At 39.5% G+C, this 22,884-nt stretch overlaps 1 pseudogene; it reads left to right on the top strand.

Moving 5' to 3' along the window:
• The first annotated feature begins 2,683 nt into the window (after positions 1-2,683).
• LOC116873594 lies at positions 2,684-5,674 on the top strand (annotated as a pseudogene).
• Positions 5,675-22,884: the final 17,210 nt, after the last annotated feature.

Raw genomic sequence — 22,884 nt, 5'->3', positions numbered from 1 at the left:
TTAAAAGAAAGCAAGTATAAATGAATACTTTTGACCCCTGATTAGGCAATGGTTTGGCAAATATGACCTCCAAAGCAAAAGCAACAAAAGGGAAAAATAGATAAGTCAGATTTCATTGAAATTAGAAGGATACTGTGAAGAGCGTATAGAGGCATCCTGCAGAAAGGGAGAATGTATTTGCAAGTTATGTATATTTTAATGGACTATATCCAGAATATATAAAGAACTCTCACAATTCAAAAGACAAAAGCCTAATTAAAAATTGGGGGAAATATTTGAATAGCTATTTTTCCAAAGTAGTCAATAAGCACATGAACAATGTTGGGCATCATTAGTTTTTGGTGTATTCCAAATTGAAGTTTCAATTGGGTACCACTTCACATGCACTAAGATCACTATGATAAAGACATGGAGTACCTCAGTGGCTTAGTAGGTTGTGTGCCTTTGGCTCAGGTCATGATCCTAGGGTCCTGGGATGGAGTCCTGCCTGCATCCGGCTTCCTGCTCAGCAGGGAGTCTACTTCTTGCTCTGCCTCTCCTCCAACTCCTTCTCTCTCTCTCTCAAAAATAAATGAAGTCTCTTTAAAAATAACAGACAATAATAGTAAATGTTAGTGAGGATGTGGAGAAATGGGAACCATCCTATTTGTTGTTAGAGATGGAAAGCGGTACACTTTAGAAATCAATTTGGCAGTTCCAATGAACTATCATTTGACCCAGAAATTCTACTCATTGGTATATCTCTAAGATAAATGAAAATAGGTACACATGAAACACAAACATGGAAGTTAATAGTAATATTATTCATAATAGTCTAAACATGGAAATGACCCCAGTGCCTAATAATTAATGGATGATGAAATTGTGGTGTGCCTTTAAAAGCTATAAAAATAAGGAAGTACTGATACAAGCTATAGCCTCCATGAACTTTAAAACCTAATGCTAGGGGCGCCTGTGTGGCTCAGTGGGTTAAAGCCTCTGCCTTCAGCTCAGGTCATGATCCCAGGGTCCTGGGCAGGGAGCCTGCTTCCTCCTCTCTCTCTGCCTGCTTCTCTGCCTGCTTGTGATCTCTGTCTGTCAAATAAATAAATAAAATCTTAAACAAACAAACAAAAAAAACCTAATGCTAAGTGAAAGTAGCTAACCAAAAAAGGCCACATATTATATGATCCCATTTATATGAAGTGTCCAGAATGGACAAATCTGAGGAACTAGTCAGTTCAATAGTGGATGAACTCCTTCAGGAGAAGGCAGGAAGGAAGGAGGGAAGGAAGGAAAAGAAGGAAGGGAATGAAAGGAAAGGAGGAAAGGAAAGAAAAGGAAGGAAGGAAGAAAGGAAGGAAGGAATAAAGGGAGGGAGGAAGGAAGGGAGGGGACTGCTAGCAGGAATGGGATTTCTTTTTGATGATTATAAGGTTCTGGAATTAGAGGTGATGATTGTACAATGTCATCAAGGTACTAAATGAATTATATACTTTGAAGGTGTGAATTTTGTGATGTGAATTATATCTCAAAAAGTATGATAAAACCCACATTCAAGTTATTCCCCCCACCAAAAAAGAATAGATGTGATTTTGTATGTAAGTAAGAGGAAGAAGAGCATTCTCAGATTTTCACAAAAGAATATATGTGGTCGAGTTTCATTCTTCTACATATAGCTACCCAGTTTTCCCAGCACCATTTATTGAAGAGACTGTCTTTTTTCCACTGTATATTTTTTCCTGTTTTGTCGAAGATTAACTGACCATAGAGTTGAGGGTCCATATCTGGGCTCTCTACTCTGTTCCACTGGTCTATGTGTCTGTTTTTATGCCAGTACCATGCTGTCTTGGTGATCACAGCTTTGTAGTAAAGCTTGAAATCAGGTAACATGATGCCCCCAGTTTTATTTTTGTTTTTCAACATTTCCTTAGCGATTCGGGGTCTCTTCTGGTTCCATACAAATTTTTGGATTATTTGCTCCAGCTCTTTGAAGAATACCGGTGGAATTTTGATTGGAATGGCATTAAAAGTATAGATTGCTCTAGGCAGTATAGACATTTTAACAATGTTTATTCTTCCGATCCAAGAGCTTCCCTATGACCCTGCAATTGCACTACTGAGTAAAAGATACAGATGTAGTGAAAAGAAGGGCCATCTGTACCCCAGTGTTTATAGCAGCAATGGCCACGGTCGCCAAACTGCGGAAAGAACCAAGATGCCCTTCAACGGACGAATGGATAAGGAAGATGTGGTCCATATACACTATGGAGTATTATGCCTCCATCAGAAAGGATGAATACCCAACTTTTGTAGCAACATGGACGGGACTGGAAGAGATTATGCTGAGTGAAATAAGTCAAGCAGAGAGAGTCAATTATCATATGGTTTCACTTATTTGTGGAGCATAACAAATAGCATGGAGGACATGGGGAGTTAGGAGAAGGGAGTTGGGGGAAATTGGAAGAGGAGGTGAACAATGAGAGACTATGGACTCAGAAAAACAATCTGAAGGGTTTGAAGAGGTGGGGGGGTGGGAGGTTGGGGGAACCAGATGGTGGGTATTAGAGAGGGCACAGATTGCATGGAGCACTGGGTGTGGTACAAAAACAATGAATACTGTTATGTTGAAAATAAATTTAAAAAATTATTAAAAAAAACAAAAACAAAAAAGAATGTATGTGGGGACTGGGAAGTCCTAGAAATGTGCCACTCAGATCTATTACAAGCTGAGAGTATGCTAGAATTGGTGCCAGACTCGGAACAATACAATGGATTCCAAAACAAGGTATTTCTTGCACTCTTGGTGATTCATTCTAAATGATTTAGTAACTGTCATCATAGCGATGGCCATTGGTTTTATAATAGATATAATCACTCCAGAAAAATCTAGAGTTGTGCTGTCTAATATAGTAATCATAAGTCATATGTGTCCATTCACATTCAAACTTAAAATATAATTACAGTTCAGTTGTACCAGCACATTTCAGATACCCAGTAGCACAGCTGGTTGCCGTATTGGACAACATAGAACAGTCTCATCATTGTAGAGAGTTCTGTTGGGCATGATTGATTTTGAGAGAGATGAGTAGAGAACAGAAGGAAGGGAAGGGGAACAGTAAAGGGGTCCAAAACAAAACAAAACCTTCCAAAATGTAAAAATCCTGTGAATTCCAAAACTTTCTAAAAGTTACCCAACAGTATTAACTGAGCCCGTGTCTATTATGGGTCATTCTAGACAATGGGGATTGATAAATTGTTTCATTGATTTTTTTTCAATATGGAGTAGCAATGAATTCAGAAAACTGTGCTAGGGACATGGTGTAAAATAACCAAACTGGCATATTGTCTCTTCTCAAGCAGTTTACATTCCAGTGGAGGAGATGGCCCTTAATCAGCAATGACACAAACAAATGTAAAAGGACAAATGTGATAATCACTCTGGTGGAGAGTATCTGGACCAATGAGGGCATATAGGGGTATGTTTGATCTCCTGTGGAGCATCTTTCCTATGGAAGGGGGCATCTGAGATAGAATTTAAGTGAATAGCTTAAGGAAAAAGAGAACAAGTCAGCCCAAAGACAGTGTGCACAGAGACCATGGAGCAGAGAAAACATGATAGGAAGGAGTTGACAGGTCCAATGTGTACCATCACGGAAAGTGAAGGGAAGGTGTGAGCTGAGGCTAAAAAGGTAGAGTCCCTATTCTCTATATCTGCAGCACCAGCATCACCTGCAAACTTGTTAAAAATATAAAATCTAAGTCTCCACGCCAAGCGAATGTATTAAAATCTGTATTTAACAAGATGCTCAGGTGATTAATAAGCATGAAGTTCAGATGCATAGTCCAAGAGTCTACAAACTGTGGAAAGCAGGCTGTATCCTCCCACTGCCTGTGTTTATATAGAGAGTTTTATTGGACATCTATTTTGTCTGTCCATTTACTAGGTGTCTATGGCTCTTTTCTTGCTGTAGTGATGGCATGGAGAGGTTGCCACAGAGATTGGTTGGCTGGCAACACTGAAAATGTTTATTCTCTGGCCCTTTACACAGAAGTTTTCTGACCCCTAGCTCATACTGTGCCATACCTCAAAGACAGCTTAAAAATTTGGCACTTATTCTAAGAGCAGAGGGAGCCTATGAAGACTTCCCTTTTAGAAGGATTTCTTTGGCTGCACAGTGATGAAAGGCCAATAGACTGCATAGGAGTGTTCATTCTCAGCCTGAACTTGGCTGACCGTGACAGTTTCCACCTTGCTGTCCTGGCCTCCGTCCTAAAGGATAGTCCTTGTAGAAAGCTCTTGTGTCTACTGCCTGAAGATGACCTGTTGGGGCCCTCTCAGCCCCTAGGAGTGCCCTCAAAGGATGAGGCCCCAGGAACTTGGGCTCATCCTGAACTGAATTGCTCTGACAGCAGTTCCCCAGGTTCCTCCTTTATCTGATGGTGCAGATGGAGAGCATGTACTACATACTCCAGAAGATCCAGCAGAGTCTCCAGGAACATCACAAGCAGGCAGAAAGCTTCCTGTGGACAATGGAGACCTGGAGCTGACCTTTGGGCTTCCAGCCCAGGGAGTACCAGGTGAGCCAAGTCTCCTCTGGTTGAGACTGCTCACCAGGATTCCTGGGGATCAGCCAGACCTGAGGCTTCCTCACCCCCAGTGTTCAAGATCCCACACCCCTCCAGTCTTCAGGGACCGTACTTCAAAGATGTCATGGCCACAGGTCATCAGACAGGAGCAAGCAGCCCTCTGGATCAGACACTGCCCCAGTATACCAGTTGGACATGCAGCCTTCTTGGGACTCTGAGCCCCATTATTGGCAGGATATTTGAACAACTGAACAACTCTGGCAGATCTTTGCTGGGACCCTCAAGAAGTTGGACCAACCACAGCATAAGATGACAGAACAGGCACCAAGCCTGGAGAGCCAGGACCCAGGACCACATTACTTGGGACTGGAGCCATGTACCAAAAACACTTGGGTTCTAATCCTACCTGTGCTTCTCCCTACCCCCAGCTTGAGGGTTCCTAAGAAAGGGGAACAGAGCCAGGTACCAAAGCAGAGAAGATGCTCTCCTGTGTGGCCTAGAAGCCTGCTATGAGAACCTATCCATTTCTGAAGCCCATATGCTAGGACCCTGAGGACTTTGAGGATATGTGGAAAAGACCAGATGTCTTGCCCTAAGGATCAAAGAAGTTGGCCGTCCCACATGGAATGGAGAAGATGTAGATGCTAAAGCACAGGGAGCTGGTGCTGGCCATGGCTGTCATCAGCTTTACATGACATACATTCACCTCTGACAAAGGTGGTGTCAAAGTGTGGAGTCTGGTTAGCCAGGTGGTATAGGACAAGTATCCTTATATAGGACAAGAACAACCTGTGTGTACAGACCTATTTGGCCTACTTACACACATGCCTGCTGTCCTCAGTCTAACTCTGCTTATGGGTGGCCACAACCTGCCTGGTTTAAGTGTGTGGGACCTGCAGTACCCTTCCTGCATGGGACAGATGAGCTACCCTGTGCAGTTCTCACCTGCCAGGCCCTGGCCTTCTACCCTGAAGACAACTTGACCTTCGTTGGCTTCATTGATGGCACAGTCAGGATCTGGGACCTGTGGGACAACAGATTGTCAGGGACCTGCTGCCACCTGAATGGAGGCAAAAGCATTGCTGTTAAAGACCAGAACATCTGAACAGGGTGTGGAGCAGGGGTCTGGGCACCTGCCTGTAGGGCTGGGACCTGAGGACCACTGGAGTCCAAGAATACCAATTTGAGTCTCAGATAATGAGCCTATCCCCAGTCCCCCGGAGGACTGGGTGCTGGTGGGTACAACCAATGGCCAACAGTGGCTGCAGCCCACTGCAGAAGCACATGGTGGGGTGTAAGGATGGAACCATCTTGGGTCTCAACTCAACCTTGCTGTTCAAGGTACCTGAGACCTCCTCCATCCTATGTTGTGATGTGTCCCCCAACAACTGCCTGATCATCACAAGGTCCACACCTTGGAGTACCAGATCACTTATTGAGGGTTTTGGCACTGTGGTCCTGACTTGGGATCCCTTTTTTGTCTTTTTTCCCTCAACAAGGTGGAGGCATAGTGGTAGGACGATGTAGTTGGTGGGCTGGGTCTCTTTCCCATCGCACAACCGGGCCAGTGATCTTTGTCGCATGTAAGAAAGCAAACAAAACAAAACAGAACAAAAACCAGGCACATAGGCAGAACTTGCTCCAGAGGAGCTTAGGGTCTAGTGAGAACCCACTTTTGTCTCCCAAATTGGTTGTTGACTCTTTTCATGAGGAAGCGGACTATATTATCCTATATTATCGCCTAGTTGTCTGTTGTTAACTCCTTCAGTGCCTGACAGAGTGCTGTTTAGCCAGGGAGTGCTGCTATTTAACGATTCAGTAAATAGCTTGACCTTGTTAACAGTTAATGCCTGCCACTCTTAGAAGCTTCTTTTCTGGATACTTCAAAAGGCAAAATACCATGATGCCTGATCTGCTTCCAGCAGTTTCCTTGACAGCTCAGCTCTATGTTCGATAGGGTACCTAGGCCAGCACAGTAGATGGCAAGCTTTTGGCTACCTTGCGAGTTTGAGGAGAACAGGGAAGACAAGAATCTGATTCCAGTTTCCAGTATGGATAGGAATGCAGGAAGAAGTGTCTTTGAGCTTTAGATTCTCTCTCCATGATGTGAGGAAGCAGGGACTATTCATATTTAAGATTTCCCAGAGCTTGAGCATCTTTCTGTCCCTGCACAAGAGTTGCACAAGGTCACAAAAAGGGGACACTAGACAAGGCTTTGGCTTATCCAACTCAACTGCCTGTATATTTGTGTACATAGAGCTCTTCATGCACCATACACAAAACATAGTTGATGAGAATACAGAAAAAAGACAACTCTACAGTCACAAAAGAGGTTTTTGAATTATGCATTATTTTAGATTTTAAATACTTCTGTTCCCTTTCCTTTGTACAGGTAATTGAACATTACTGGCTTATTCATAATGAAACCAACCTTTTCTACCAATTAGGCATGATTGTGTAGACTCTGGCCTTCCTGGCTGGTTAGCTTGCTTTTTATATCATGAGCTGGCAGTATTTGAATAAGTTGAATATTCAGTGAAGAAAAGTTGGATGTTTATAAACTCAGCATGACAAATGGACATGCCATCACATCCACAATGCAACCAAAAGGAAGTGTTTTGAGAAAATGTTGGGTAATGGTTTCTGGAAGAGGTTATAACTTGGTGTATAAAAAGAAGGAAAAGCTTTAAGGATAATAAATTACTTTGAGTGCCAATAGGTTTTAAGCAGTGTTGCCATCTCCTGGGCAATATGCCTGCTACAGAAGTGTTGTTTCAACGAATAAAAAAGCAGTTTGCAAGTTAAGCAGACCGTCTAATGGATAGTACTAAAGTAAGGAGGAATATTGTGAAGTCAGCTTTGTAATACTTTGTGAATGTCATTTCTCGGCATTACCTCCCATTGATTGTCATTGATGGCATTCAATTAAAACATTATTTCATTAAGTCATCCTATATTAGGTGCTGTGGAGAATATAGAAGCAGAGCCGGCTTCAAGGGCATGCAACTTGTGCACCTGTGCACAACCTCTCACTTAAAGCACCTGGTGTTTGACTTAGAGCTCTAAGATTACCATCTGGAAATTCTTAGTGTATTTTGGATAAGGGATCCTGTACTTTTGTTTTCCCAGGGCTCTGCAAATTATGCAGCCTATTCTGTACAGAAGACATACAGTCTGTTTCTTCCCTCAAGCTGCTTACAGTATTGTGTCTTAGAACCATGTTGGGACAGTGTTATAGGAAGTTGATTAATTTTTCTGAGCTGTGGTTTCTTCCCTTTGTATATAAAAATACTGCCAGCAACATGGTCTAAGGAAAGGAATGGAAGACTTAAACAATTAAGTTGATTTTCCCAAAGTAAGCAGTCAAGTCAGGAGATTCAGACTTCCTCTCCTGAGTTTCAGACCACTGAGAAGGGACTTTTTGAGCAAAGCTCCCTGCTGAGTTCAAAATAGGATTCAGCCACGGACTAGTGGCATCACGTCTCCAGTTGCTAGGGAACTCATGAACATCTGGATGTATTGGAAAATTGCCCCAGGAGAAAGAGATCTGGGCAAGGCTGTGACAGAAAGATTCATCAAAAAATGGGAACCAGGATGAATAGGCAAAGTAAAGGTCAGGTCCACAATACCATATTAAAAGCTCCTGGGACATTTTGGAGTTTGGAATTTTTCTTCTTTTGAAAGGTAACATGATGTATGTTTCACTGATTATGTAAAATCTCCCCAGCATGTCTGGGCAGAGCTTTACAATCAAGTGTGTTCATTTTTCTGCAGTGAAATGTAAAGCTGTTCACACCAAGTAAGAAAATTTAAAGACTACAAATAGTTTTATGTGAGTTCACCTCAGGCTTTGCTGCCAAATGTAATCAGGTCAGGTTTTACCACAAATGGATTATAAACTCTTGGTTTTCAGAGAGTTTGGATTCTAGAATTGTGGATAAGGAATCACAGACCTTTATCAAGCAAGATTTCAGGAAATGGGTCCTTAGAATTTAGGAGGGAAGAGATAGGTCTGGCATTTCTCAAGTGAAGTCAGGGTAGGTCTAGTGTCCTGTTCCACTGGCTTGTCAGAAAGCCCCGGATTTCCTTCCCATGATAGCCAGAACACAAACATTGTGCTGAAGTAAATGAAGACCTAAAATACAAAGCTGTGGGCATCAGTTCTCAGCTTTTCTCCTCTCTTTCCTGTTGCTTCTGCTTGGCAGCTTCTGGAATGCATGGTCTCTTTGGTCATATTTTTTGTAGTAGAAAATAGCATTTTCAGAACTGGCTGTCCCTAGGATTCATCTGTCATATTTCCTCAGTGTTTCTTCTATGGCAGTTGGCACAAATGGTTCACTCTTCACTGCTGACATGGGTTTAAAAACCCTTGGCCAAATAACCACTCTCTTCATTAGTACCCTTCTGGTCCCCACACCAAATAAAGCCAATGAAATGGATTGATATTTATGTGGCATTTTCCCCAGGAAGATAGAAATAAGCCCATCCAGGCTTGATATTGGTTTCTTCATTTATTTTCTGCTTTGCTTGGACCATAAAATCAACCTAGTAGAAGCTGTCAAAGATGAAGCAAAGCTAATCCTACCCTTTTTCGTTCTGCTAGGCAAATGGTTTTCAAAGTATAATCCCTGGACCAGCAGAAACAGCATCACCTGGGAAGCTGTTAAGAATGTAAATTCTCAGGCCCCATCCCAGACCTACTGAATCAAACTCTGGGGTTGGGGCCTGACAATCTATAATTCTGATGTTAGCTGAAGTTTGAGAACCCTGTACTAGATAAATGCCTTTCTCTTTCATGTGTACAGAACTCCAGTTTTGTTTAAGAGATGCTACTAGTTAAAAATTGTCTCCACCCCAGATCCCCTAGAACTGAGATTGCTATGGGATTTGCTTCTTATCAGTGAGATATAACTGGGTGGCTGCAACATTTACACGGGGTTGGATAATTAAAACAACTCACAAGTGTGTAAGTGTGTACGCATGTGTGTATACCATACATATGGATCCTATATGTAAATACAAGTCATATACACATATATATATTTTCTTGTTACATAGACCTAGCTATATATATCTATTCTATATACAAAATAGATTACTTAAAGATACATTTGTTTCTCTATGTAAAGATACATATATATGTATATATGTATATTAAATGAAGACTTAAGATAAAATATAGAAAGATAAAGAAAGCCTAGGTAAATATCAAGAAGGTTTGAAATATCTAGTCACAGCTTCTCAGTTTCAGAGGAGTATCTCCTCACCAGATCATAAACTACCCTTATGCTTTCGAGATAGCCCATTCTTAGGGAACCTGGGGCACAAGTTTACTGAGGAGATTTTTTTATACAATACTCATTAAGTAACAAAAACTAGGCTATAAAACCAGGTAAACCAGCTGCAGCCTATCAGTCTACACATTTTCAATGAACAGTGTAGGGAAGCTGGTATACCATGCCTCCTGGGGATTTTGGACTTTAAGCATAATATTGTAAAGCACTAGTTAGTGTGTTTCATCCCTTCCTTGTCCAAGGGCCAGTACCATGGTTCCTGGCATGGTTCTAGCCATCCATGGGATAGGAATGGAATTATCACAGACAAACTATAAATTAACTCTCTCCCTACACAGTGGACTTCCTGGAAATAGTATTTTCCTGTTACAAGGAGATGAATTCAGTAGGCATACCTCATGTTCCCTTCTTTTTTCTTCTTGGAATGCAAACATAATGTCTGGGATAGAGAGCCATTGTGAAGCTGTCAAGATGGAGTCCACACCAAGGAAGGCTAAAGAGAAAGATTCAATGAGTCTGGATCCCAATGACATATCTGAGACTCTTTCTAGATTTCTTATCAGATGGGAAAGATGGACCCTTGTCCATTTTAGCCACTGTACCTCGACGTGTTGTTATTATAGATAAAATCCATCCTCAGGGAAACAGATCTAAGAGGCAACATGTACCATTGGTCTTTCTTGCTATATGAACATACCCACTCTTGTTCTCCCAATAACCCAATGATGTCAAGAATGATTATTTCCATTTATTTCCATTTAGTAGATATGAAAAAAGGGTCCTAATAGATAAATTACCCAAAGCCTTGTAGTTAGAAATTCAAAGCCAGAATTAACTCTCTTAGGGCACATTTCTATATTGCCTAAAGTAGTAATAAATGTAAGTTTTGAGGGACCTGAAAGTCATAACATTTCAAGGGCCCTCTTGGGGAGCTGTCTGGTAAAATGAAGGACATTCACCTTTATAGAAAGTTAGCTTTTGGTTTCAAACTCTGTTATTAAAAATAATCATTTTCTAGCATCATGTATAATTCCTACAGGAAAACTTGATATACCAATGACCAAAATTTCAGACATTTTTTGGAAACCTTAAACCAAAAATTTTTATTTTTCATGGTCATTCCTGGCTTTAATGCAAGCAAGTAGATGGTTTCTATATCACCATTTCTTTATACATTGGCTAAATTCCCTTAGTTTTGTGGATATTAGCAGGTATTGGCCTTTAGGTGGTGATAAGTGCATGTGTCACTGAGATGACACACTTTTGCAGTGTGACAGTAACTAGGAACACTTTCTTTCAAGTCACCCTGCCTAGATAAACCTTACTCTACAAACTTATACCTCAGTCTTCTTATTTGAGAAAAATTGTATAAAAATTCATGAAAATAGCCCAAGTGAAGAACTTGCTTACCAGGTACTTGGCACATAGTTAGTACTCAGTAAAGATTAATGGTGCTTATTATCACTTCCAGTGCTCTTGTTTATTACTGTGTGATGCTAGGAAAATAACTCCCTAGGTCTCAGTTTTCTCATCTGTGTAATTGGATAGGTTAAATTGCTCTTGTGGCATCTATATTCTATAGGCAATTTTCTGCACATGCTTGAATTATATGTAATTCTGAAGTCACAGACTGTATGTGCTTTGTGAATATTTATCTACTTAATCTATAGCATAATGCCTGGCACATAAGATCCATTCAATAAATATTTGTTGAATGAATAGTGTTTGCAAATGTTTAGCTTCTTAAGAATTAGATTCTATGGCTTATCCATGCAAAAAAATTGCACAACTGGAGTTATAAGTAAACATTTCTCTGATGAACATGACCATGGTAAAAGAGAATACTTAGTTCTGTTATGCTAGAGATTGGAAAGATGTGTGGTTTCACTTGTGTTGTGTTTACTGGCAGCATGATCTAAACCCTATCAATTTTCATCAGGAATACAAGTTTGAAGTCTTGGGGACTGTAGGGGAAAACAGTATCAATATCTGTTATGCTTCCTCTTCACCGTTTTGTATGATAACACATAGCTCCATCAGTTTGTGATGATGTCAAACCTATTTTCATTTACTCATTGTCACTATTGGCTTTAATTTTCAATTTCAAGTTTTTCCTTACAATTTGGATGCAAAGATGGGATTTTGCCAACCTCTGTCACCCTACAGTCAAGATTAACTCAGCTGGGATTTAGTTGGGTAGGCTGATACCCCTTCTTCTTTCCATGTTGTAGATGATGTGGCCTTTACTAAAAATGGTGACTTTTAAGAGATCATAGACCTATTCTGCAGTTAAGGGTGGCAAGAAGTAAAGTTACCTTTAAAGTCTTACAGTAGGTCCTCAAGACCCCTTTCCAAATCTGGAATATTCCATCAGTCTGTTTATAGAGCTGTTCTGAGGCAGGAGGCAAAGACAAATAAATGGTTTGTCCCCAGATGACATCCATGATCACTAGACCACAATGACTATGAAAAAGTGTCTAAATTGCCAGTCATATAATGTGTGGAAAGCTTTTTATCTCTGAGAAGCAGATAGCCAAAACTCATCAATTTCCCCTCTGGAAAAATAATTGACATCATTGTCATAAGCCCCAGAGAAGCCTCATTGTATCAAGGACAAACAACCAGATATTGTGAAGCAGGTCACAAAAGTAACACCAACCACCTACAGAGATCAAGCAGGATGCAAATCTCCCCATTTCATCTCTGGAAAGAAGACCATGAAAGTAATGAGGTGGAAACAGACCCATATGACATCCTCTTCCCCCACTAACCACCACCTGCCCTTGTCTGGATCTTCACCAGAAACAATTTCCCATTTGTCTTCATGATTATTTAATTAACACTTTAAACGTGAGTTTGATCATGTATCCTCCTGGTTAAAACCTTCAATAATTTCCTACTCCCTTAACATCCTTAGTATAAAATATAAACTTCTTCCCTTGGCGGTCATGCATGGATAAAGCCATAGAGTCTCATTCTTAAGAAGATACATGTTTGCAAACATTCACTCACTCAACAAATATTTGTTGAGTGGCTGCTGTGTGCCAGGCATTATGTTATGGATTAGGAAAATAAATATAAGCAGCACCATGTTGATATCTAAAGAGGAAAAATTAATCTTTCTTTTCCTGCCAAATTTAGAGCTAGACGTTGAGAAGTCAGAAAGTGCTTTGGGTCTGTGGTTATGGTGTAATTCCTTTTTTTTTTTTTTAATGGTGTAATTCTTTACTGTGAATCCCAGATTACTATAAAACTTTCCACCCAAAGACAATGCTGCATCAACATGGCATACCTCTTCTTCCCACCCAGGAACCTGCCCCCTGTATAAGGTACAGTTTGAAGGAGTAGACTGAACTTGTCATCCTAAGAGAAAGGGGGTGACTCCAGATAAAGTTCTGTTCTTTATCTCAAATTCCTTATGGGGAGGAGTGAGTGGGATGGTGTGTGTGAGAGGCTAGATGTCCACCTGGAAGGATACCAGCAATGGGAGATCCATCTTCCTCAACAGTATAGGGTCATAAAAACAAACTGGTGAGCTCAGTATTTGAACAAAAGCAGCATGGTCCAAAATGGCCTTTTTTGTTTCAGCAAAGGCACATTTTCAGTCATGTGATCTTTACCTTACTGAAATTGTTCTTACTGGAGTAAATGTCGATCCTATTACTTGGGAACAGTCCATTTTCTTTCAGCTGATGTATTTTGTTTTTTCCCCTCCAATAATAGAAAATAATGCTTTGGCTATTTGGTTGAATTACGTGAAATTGATGTTATTCAACCATTTTTGACACACTCAAAAATGGAATTTGATATAATTCAAACTAATAAACATACTCATGTTGCAGAATGTAAGAAAAGGAATGAGGATACTGATCAATTGATCAATGCTAATAGGTTATAGATATTAATAATAGATTAAATAGGCTATGGAAAATCCATGGAATGAAATCAAATCTGAAGGATCTGGTTTGGGTCTTTTAAATGCTCTGCTTGATTAGGGATTTTTTGTTGCAAGTGACAGGGGGCAGTAGAGGAAGAAAGGGAGTGTATCACTAGGAGACAGAGCTTTCAAGGAGACTAGGATCTGTGGGGACAGGAGACAAGTTATATTTATCTGTGGTTGTCCATTAGTATTTGGCTCCAAGCATCTACCTGCTTTGTTCACAAGCATAGGGAGGAAAGTGAAGAAGGAAAGAATCAAAGACAGTAGTCATCACAGTAATACTCTGGAGGTCCCTAAGACCCTTTCAGGGAGTTCTAGAGGTCAAAAATATTTTCACGGTAATACTGAGATACCATGTTTTTTTTCTACTGACACTTGCACTGCTATTGCAAGAATAATGCTGCTTCAGTACAAATCAAGGCTGTGGGTTCAAATAATATGAGGAGTCGTATTCTTCAAGCCATGCATTTACACTGTTTAAAAAATGCTAGTTTCATTTAGGACTGTCCTTGATGAGGAAATAAAATTATTTTTATATTCTGTGTGAAGAAATAAGAAATACACAGGGCACACACAGTTCCATTGCAAACTAGGTATATATAGTATAATGGTTATCTCAAGGAAACATACTTAGGCAGTTGTTTGAATTGTGAGCAGAATTACCTGCTTTTTTCACTGAACACCATTTTTACTTGAAAGACCAACTGACCAACTATTGGTATTTGGTCTTGGGCACTTGGCAGACATTTTCTCTAAAATGAATGAAGTGAGCTTGTCATTTCAAAAACAAAAACAAAAACAAAAACAAAAAAAACAACTGAGAGTATTAGTTGCCAATGGCAAGTTTGAAGCTCCAGGCAACCATTTTTAGAATTTTGGAAAATTTATATTTGCCAAGCTGAACTTGAATATTTAATGCCTTTTTTGTTTTTTCATTTTCATAGAAATGCATTATGAATGTAATAAGTTTATTGTTATTTAAAATAAATTAATAAATAGGTTTTTTTCAGGTTTAATTTCAAATATGGTCAATATTAAAAGATACAGTTCTCATAAACAAATGCTTTGTGGGGTCTTCAATAGATTTTAAGTACCTAAAATATAGGGACCAAAAGAGGTTGAAAATGGTTTGTGAGGGCAAGTTTTTTCCTTTTTTTTTTTTTTAAGATTTTATTTATTTATTTGACAGACAGAGAGAGATTACAAGTAGGCAGAGAGGCAGGCAGAGAGAGAGGGGGAAGCAGGCTCCCTGCTGAGCAGAGAGCCCGATGCAGGGCTTGATCCCAGGACCCTGAGATCATGACCTGAGCCAAAGGCAGAGGCTTAACCCACTGAGCCACCCAGGTGTCCCAAGTATTTTTCCTTTAAATTTATTTATTTATTTTTATTTTTTTATAAACATATAATATATTTTTATCCCCAGGGTACAGGTCTGTGAATCTCCAGGTTTACACACTTCACAGCACTCACCATAGCACATACCCTCCCCAATGTCCATAACCCTTTAAATAAGCTCTAAGACTCATGCTTTTTTCTCACCAACTTTCCCTCATGATTTCTGAACTTCTTTCTCAGTGATCTGTTGCCCTGTGTGTGTGCCTCTCTCTCTGTTTCTTTCCATTATGAACATTTATGTCTGGAAAATATCTTTTCATGGTTATATTAATAACAATGCTTCTTGGGAAAAACCAGTGTCTCTTGTCCTAGAAGATTTTCTATATTCCCTGTTTTACAGCTCCTAAAATAGTTTCTTCTCTCTTGCTGGTTTAATCTTATGTTTTCAGTGATTCAGCACGTGAGACTGTGAAATGGAAAAATGGTATTATAAACTTATATATGATGAAAAACCAGAAATAATAATTAAGGGGAAAAAAGGCATTGTCAATGAAAGTAGAAACCACATACACAGAAAAACAAATGCAAATGGTAGAGATCATTCTGTTTTTATAAAGTCTTGGATATGTCCATTTCCCCCAAAATATCTATTCTGTGTTCTGCTTATTACTGATATTGCCGTGATTACTGCAGACAAGTGCGGCAGTACACAGACTTGATGACAGGATGATTACTTGTATGGAAGAGACACCTAAGCCCACACCCATGAGGAAATTCACACGCATGGGCCCACACACTGAGATACTCAGGAAGTCACTACTGATGACTATTAAATTATACTTTCTAAATGGTAATAATGCTGCCGAATCAGCCAAATTGTAGAATACATGATACAGAGGGGGCTCTGGGGACTGTTGTTTTCATAGAAAGTGAGGCTCAGATCACATAGAAATTAGAAAATATTCCGCTTGAAGGAGATTATCATTATAGTTTTCTCATGGGTACCATTCTCATGTCTGTTTTTAGCCACTGATTCCCTCTGTTATCTGGGTAATTCCCTTTTATGTAAAGTGGAAGATACCTCTAAAATCTTAACCTGAAATCTTAATGTACAGAACAGAGAGAACAGCTCCCTGGCTTAAAGAAAAGATGAGGAAACTTAAAATCTCCCCTTTGGCTCTCCACCAAGCTTCTCTGTCTCCTTAGTTTGTGAGATTCTGCAGTGAACCCTGGAACTCTGGGGGACACAGTCTGAGACCCATTGCATTAAGGACTCTATGGCTCCATGTGTATGTGGAGGCCTTGTTAGAATCCGAGTAATTTATTTTAATTAGAGATTCAGCTGGCATCACATTCAGAATTAAGTGCTCCCCGGATGCAGTTGGCAAAGATGATGGAGAAAGTGGCAACTCCCTACCTCAGTCAGATTCATGAGCTAAGAGCCACTGTGCACTTACTGAGTACCTTGTAAGTGTTTATCCATATCCTGACATTGTGGGGTGAACAAAATAGAGACAGACCAACATCTATCTTTAAGGAGCAGAGAGTCAATTTGAAAAGGCCCAGCATTAACTGGAAATCTAATAAAAGATCAGATATAATAAGGTTTCAGAATTCAAGGATAGATGGTAGGTGGCATGATTATTATTTTTCAACTGGATAGTATTCCATAGTATGTGTATACTGTGTTTTCTTTTTTCTTCCACTCACTGATGAACATTTTTGTTGTTTCTGTATATTAGATATTACAAACAAGCTGCAAACCATATATCGGATAAGGGGTTAATATGGAAAATATGTAAGGAACTCCTATAACTCAATAGCAAAAACATCCAAATAATCTCATTAATGAAAAAACTTGAATAGACATTTCTGCAAAAGGGGACATACAAAGGGCCAACAGGTACATGAAAAGGTGCTCAGTATCATTTATCATCAGAGAAATGCAAATCAAATCCATAATGAGATATCCCATCACACCTGTTAAGATAGTTATTATATTCATCAAGATAAAAAGCTTTTGCAAAGCTAAGGAAACAGTCAACAAACGAAAATAACCTTGTGATGGGAGAAGATATTTACAAATGTCTCATCAAATAAAGGGCTAGTATCCAAAATCTATAAAGAACTAATCAAACCCAACACCCAGAAAACAAAAAATCCAGTCAAGAAAAAATGGGCAGAAGACATGAACTGACACTTCTCCAAAGACATACAAATGGCCAACAGACACATGAAGAAATGCTCAACATCACTTGGCATCCAGGAAATACAAATCAAAACCACAATGAAGCTTTGCACAGTGGCAGTATTGTAGCTAATGAGGTTTATCTTAGGTGCAATTATTGCTAATTGAATACAATGAGATACCACCTCACACCAGTCAGAACAGCTAAAATTAACAAGTCAGGAAACGACAGATGTTGGCAAGGATGCAGAAAAAAGGGAACTTACACTGTTGGACTACATAGTGATCCATATGGGCACATGCACCCCAATGTTTATAGCAACAATGTCCATGTTAGCCAAACTATGGAAAGAACCCAGATGTTCATTGACAGATGAATGGATAGAGAAGTGGTATATATACATATAATGGAATATTACTCAGCCATCAAAATTGCAATGACATGAATGGAACTAGAGATTATTGTGCTGAGCGAAATAAGTCAGTCAATGAAAGACAGATACCATATGATTTCACTCACATGTAAATTAAGAAACAAAACATAAACATAGGGGAAGTGATAGAAAAATAAGATAAAAACAGGCAGGGAGGCAAACCATAACAGACTCTTAACTATAGGAAACTGAATATAGCTGGAGGGGAGGTGGGTGAGGGGATGAGATGACTGGGCAATGGACATTAAGGAGGGCACTTGAAATAATGAGCACTGGGTGTTGTATGCAACTGATGAATCACTAAAACTCTTCCTCTGAAATTAACAATATAATACATGTTCATTAAATTTAATTTTGTTTAAATAGAAACTTTTAAAAAAGATAAGTGTTGGTGAGGATGTGGAGAAACTGGAACACATGTACTTTTGGTGGGAATGATGCAGTTGCTGTAGAAAACAATATGGAGGCTTTGCAAATAATTAAAAATAGAACTACCATCTAATCCAGCAGTTCCACTTCTGGGAATTCACGCCAAACTACTTTTTTAAGTGGGCTGGTCTTGATAGAGAACAGCCAAGAAATGGCTTTGTTTTATGCCCAGCTCTGCCTTCAGATATCTTCTGTTGAATTCCTTTCTTTGTTCCAAGATACTGTGTTAAACAGATTCCATTAGTTTTCTGGTTGGTTTCAGATACTCAGATATCATTTTCAGAGATAGAAAATTCAAGAGTCTAGTCTGTCATCAGTTCACAGCTGATTTCCTCACTTGGGTTTACACTTGCCTTGCATTCCACTGACCAGCCATGGGAAAGGAAATGCAGACAGGAATTTGCTCTCCTTTCTCCACATTTTCCCCAACTCAGCCTGCTGCTTCTGGCTCCTCTGCAGTTGGGGATAAAGGGAAAGAAGTGTGGTAGGGAAGAGAATTGAAGCTACAAATAATTTTGTTTGCATAATTCCAGTAGACTCTGAATATGTGTGTGTGTGTGTGTGTGTGTATGCTTGTGTATGTGTATAAATATATATGTGTGTATGTGTGTGTACTGAATCATCTAGGCGACCTTCTTATAATTGAATTCAAACATATGCTGTCTAGTTAGGATGACCCTTTCATTCCAGTTTGTCTAGGATTTTTCCAGTTTTAGTGCTAAATGTCCCACATCTTGGGAAAACTCCCCCACTCTTGGACAAATTGTGATTGCTGGACTCCCTAAAGAGCACCTAAGAAGATCCCTTAAGAGTGCATCTCAGGAGCCCTGGTGTTAAAATGACACTCACATAGCAAATAGATTCCTGATGTGAAAATCAAGAGAAGTTGCTCTTCCTTTTACTAGCAGAGAGACCTTGGGTAAGGGGCTTAAACGAAGTCAATAGTTATTTGCAAAGGAATGAATAGATGAATGTGAATATAGAGCTTTCCATTGGACCTATATTTATGTTTCTCCCTAAATGTGGTTAAGACCAGACCAACAGTAAGCACTGGTTGTTTGGTTAAACAAGATTAGTTGCTTTCAGTTTCACCATTGTTAATCATGTGAGTAGATGTTTATTTAAAATATGTAAAGTCTAAATGAAATTATTAATCCATTCAACTCATTGAAATAATGAGTGTGGGGTACATTAACATCACACAATATTCACGTAAAAGGAAAATATTTTATTTAGTCTTCCCATGTTTTATTCAGGAATTCTGATCATTTTTATTAAGCTTAGAATTGATGTGAAAGTACCACAAGTATTAGGAATTAAGAAACAAAATCAAATAAATAATAAGAAAAAAAGCTATGTTGATACAGTCAATCTGCTCAGAAGATGTGGATCATGCATTCAAGACTTTGCTAATTTATTTTAATGCTTCCAGCATATGCAGTAGAGATATGTAATAAGAGCATTGACACAAATGGGGTGCAGTCAGTTTATTGGGAAAAGCATGGGCATAAGAGTCAAAAGACTTGGATTTTCATCTTGGCTTTGCTGCTTACCAGCCATGTGACCTTAGACAAGTTATCGTTGAGCCTCTGTTTTCTCACCGATCTTCCTATTTTATAGGAAGGAAGGAAATCACTATTTTGGGACGATTAGGATACTGAATATAAAATGACCAGGGACAGCACATTGACTCCTGGTGACCAGGAGTAGGTTGATGGAGGTGAGGGAATGAAAGAAAATGTGTGGCCTGGAAGAAGCAGCAGCTATGTTAGAGAGAGGTAGCAATTCTGGCAACCAAAAGGGAAGCATCAGGCAAATAAATCCCGACATCCTTCTTCTGCCCTCTGTAATCCTGACAGTGTCTTTCACAAGCTAAATCCAATGAAAGCAATAAGACAAGGGAGGCAGTTGGTGCAGCCGTGGACACCAGTCTTCTGAGCATGGAGAAAAATGAAGAGGAGCCAAGAATGGATCTGGAGGAATAAAGAGCGGACATAATCACTGTAATAGCAACTGCCTGTAATAAAACCGCAATCTGGTAGATATGAAAACTACCTCTAACTTTGGAAAACTGTGGCACTTTCTTAATACAGTTAAGAACACAGCTACCATATGACCCAGCAATCTGCTCCTAAAGACTTAATCCTAAAGCAATGAAAACTTCTGTTCTTACAAACATCTACATGTGAAAGTTCATGTCAGCTCTACTCACAATCACCCCAAACTGGAAACTTGCCAAAATGTCCTCCAACAGGTGAATGGGTAAACAAACTGTGGTACATCCATACAATGGAATATTATTCAGCACTAAGAATGTAGGACCTATGGATACATTCAACATCCTGGATGTATCTCAAAGTGAGTAAGCTGAGAGAAAGAAGCTAGTCTCAAAAGGTTATGTATTGGGGCACCTGGGTGGCTCAGTGGATTAAAGCCTCTGCCTTCAGCTCGGGTCATGATCCCAGGGTCCTGGGATTGAGCCCCACATCGGGCTCTCTGCTCTGCAGCGAGCCTGCTTCCTTGTCTCTCTCTGCCTGCCTCTCTGCCTACTTGTGATCTCTCTCTGTCAAATAAATAAATAAAATCTTTAAAAGAAAAAAAAAAGGTTATGTATTATACGGTTCCAATTATATGACATTCTTGAAAACACAAAACTATAGTAATGAGAAACTGCTCGGTGGTTATCAATTGTTAGGAGTGAAGAAGAGTATAACTATAAAGGGAAAGCGGGGAAAATTTGGGGGGTGATAGAATGGTTCTGTATATTGATTGTGATAGCAGTTACACAAACTAATTTGTGTGTTAAAATCCATCAACCTGTACATTAAAAAGATTTAATTTTATTATATGTAAATTTAAAAAGAACAATTTAAATATGTGAGATACATTGTGGACAAAAGCAGCAATGATAGATTTATTCTTGTAAACATATTTGTCAACCTGTTTGTCTAAAGTTGAATCCTAAGCCATTCCAACCCAAATTGATAGAACTATAAATGCAGAAATGCCTTAAAATAAGACATTAAGAAGGGAGAGTTTTCTGTGGCAGGATGAAGGCAACAGGCATCAGAATCTAGCCAGTGGGCTTGAGGGTCAGAAAGCAACTGATCCAGATGGAACTAAAAGACATGGGAGCAAACAGGTGTCTTAGAAAAGAAAGAAAAGAGAGATTAAGGCATGGAGTCAAGAAGTTGAGGGACCTGGAGCCTGGAGACAAGGAACCAGACCATGGTTTGACTGTATCACAAGGGTTCAAGACAAGAGACCATCTAGCTCTTGGCAGCTGATTACTAAGCAGAGAGATGGGACAAGAATGAAAGAAGAAACAAAATAGTGCAGAGTTTAAAGGCATAGAAAGTGGAGTGACACAGCTGGGCTGGATTCTGGCTTTGCCACTTCCTAACATATGACCTGAAATAATTGTTCTAACTTGTCATGTACAGAAAGGGTTAAGAACATCTTGCCCATTTCACTGCTATAAAGATTAAATGAGGTCATCTGTAGTAGTTTCAGTTAAGTTTCTTACCCAAATGATAGAAGTACATTAAACAGAAAGTTGCAGGTCACATCAGGACCATGGAGCTCATGAGCTATGCATTTGGAGGGTCATTTTGTCTTGCTAAGCCTCACCTTCTAAATCTGCAAATCTGCATAATAATGTCTACCCCCGAAAATTTAGGGGAGAGGAACCCACTGAAATAAGACCTATGAAAATGCTTTGTGAACTGGGAATTGCTATTTCAATACAGGTCAGTCCAGGCCAGGAAGAAATCTTTGCTTCTTACTTAGCTGCTGTGCGAAAGATACATAATCACCCAGATCTGGGTCAGTTTTTGAGCTATATGGGGCCAGATAAACAAAGGAGGATCAAGAGGGTTCAGCCAACAGGTGCTAAACAACTTTGGTCAGGAGGAAATAGTGATATAATATCAACATGACCATGAAGACTCACCTTTGTGCATTAGGTGCAGATTCAAAGAAGTACCCTGAGGTAGTTAACAGCATGGGCTCTGGAGCCAGAACTTATTAGGGGAAGTCGGGCCAGTGGTAAAATAGGTCTATTGTTGAAGATGCTTAACTGTTACCCTGTATGCCCCTCCATACATATAATAGGATTGTCCACCCGTATTCTTAATCCTGTGAGTTTGCAGCGCCTCCTGCTGCAAATTTGTCGAGTAGACAAATTCTACATCCTTATTCCATTGACTTTGTATTTACCCAGTGACTCATTTAGGAGAGTGATAAGTTGGGGGATATAACATGAACATAGCCTCATGCACTGCTGACATGTCATGAGGAGGTCTTGCCCCAGATACCTACTGCAACTTTAGCTTGGGTCACTTCTGAACCCAACCCACAACCTGAACCAGAGTTAACTCAGTCCTTCAACTGATTCTTTGAATAGGAAATGTATGATGATTGTTGGAAGCATTTGAGATTTCGGGGTCATTTGTTATGCAACATTATTGTAGCAATACGTGACTTAACACAGCAAGTTCCTTAACTTCAATTATCCTTCATTTTGTCTTTTTAAATTTAAGATAATGATGCCTAATTTTAATCATTTGGTAGGACAATTATCAGGAATAAATAGGGTGATGCATGTAAAATGCTTAGCACAGTACTCAATACCAAACAAGAGAACAGTAAATGAAAGTTACTACTATGAAGATAGAGAGTAGGCTAGGAAGAAAT

Source organism: Lontra canadensis, unplaced genomic scaffold (genome assembly GCF_010015895.1).
Source record: "Lontra canadensis isolate GAN:19392208 unplaced genomic scaffold, GSC_riverotter_1.0 scaffold34, whole genome shotgun sequence".
Classification (NCBI taxonomy): Eukaryota; Metazoa; Chordata; class Mammalia; order Carnivora; family Mustelidae; genus Lontra; species Lontra canadensis.
Note: the sequence above shows the minus strand (reverse complement) of the source record. Positions and strands in the feature narration are given on the sequence as shown.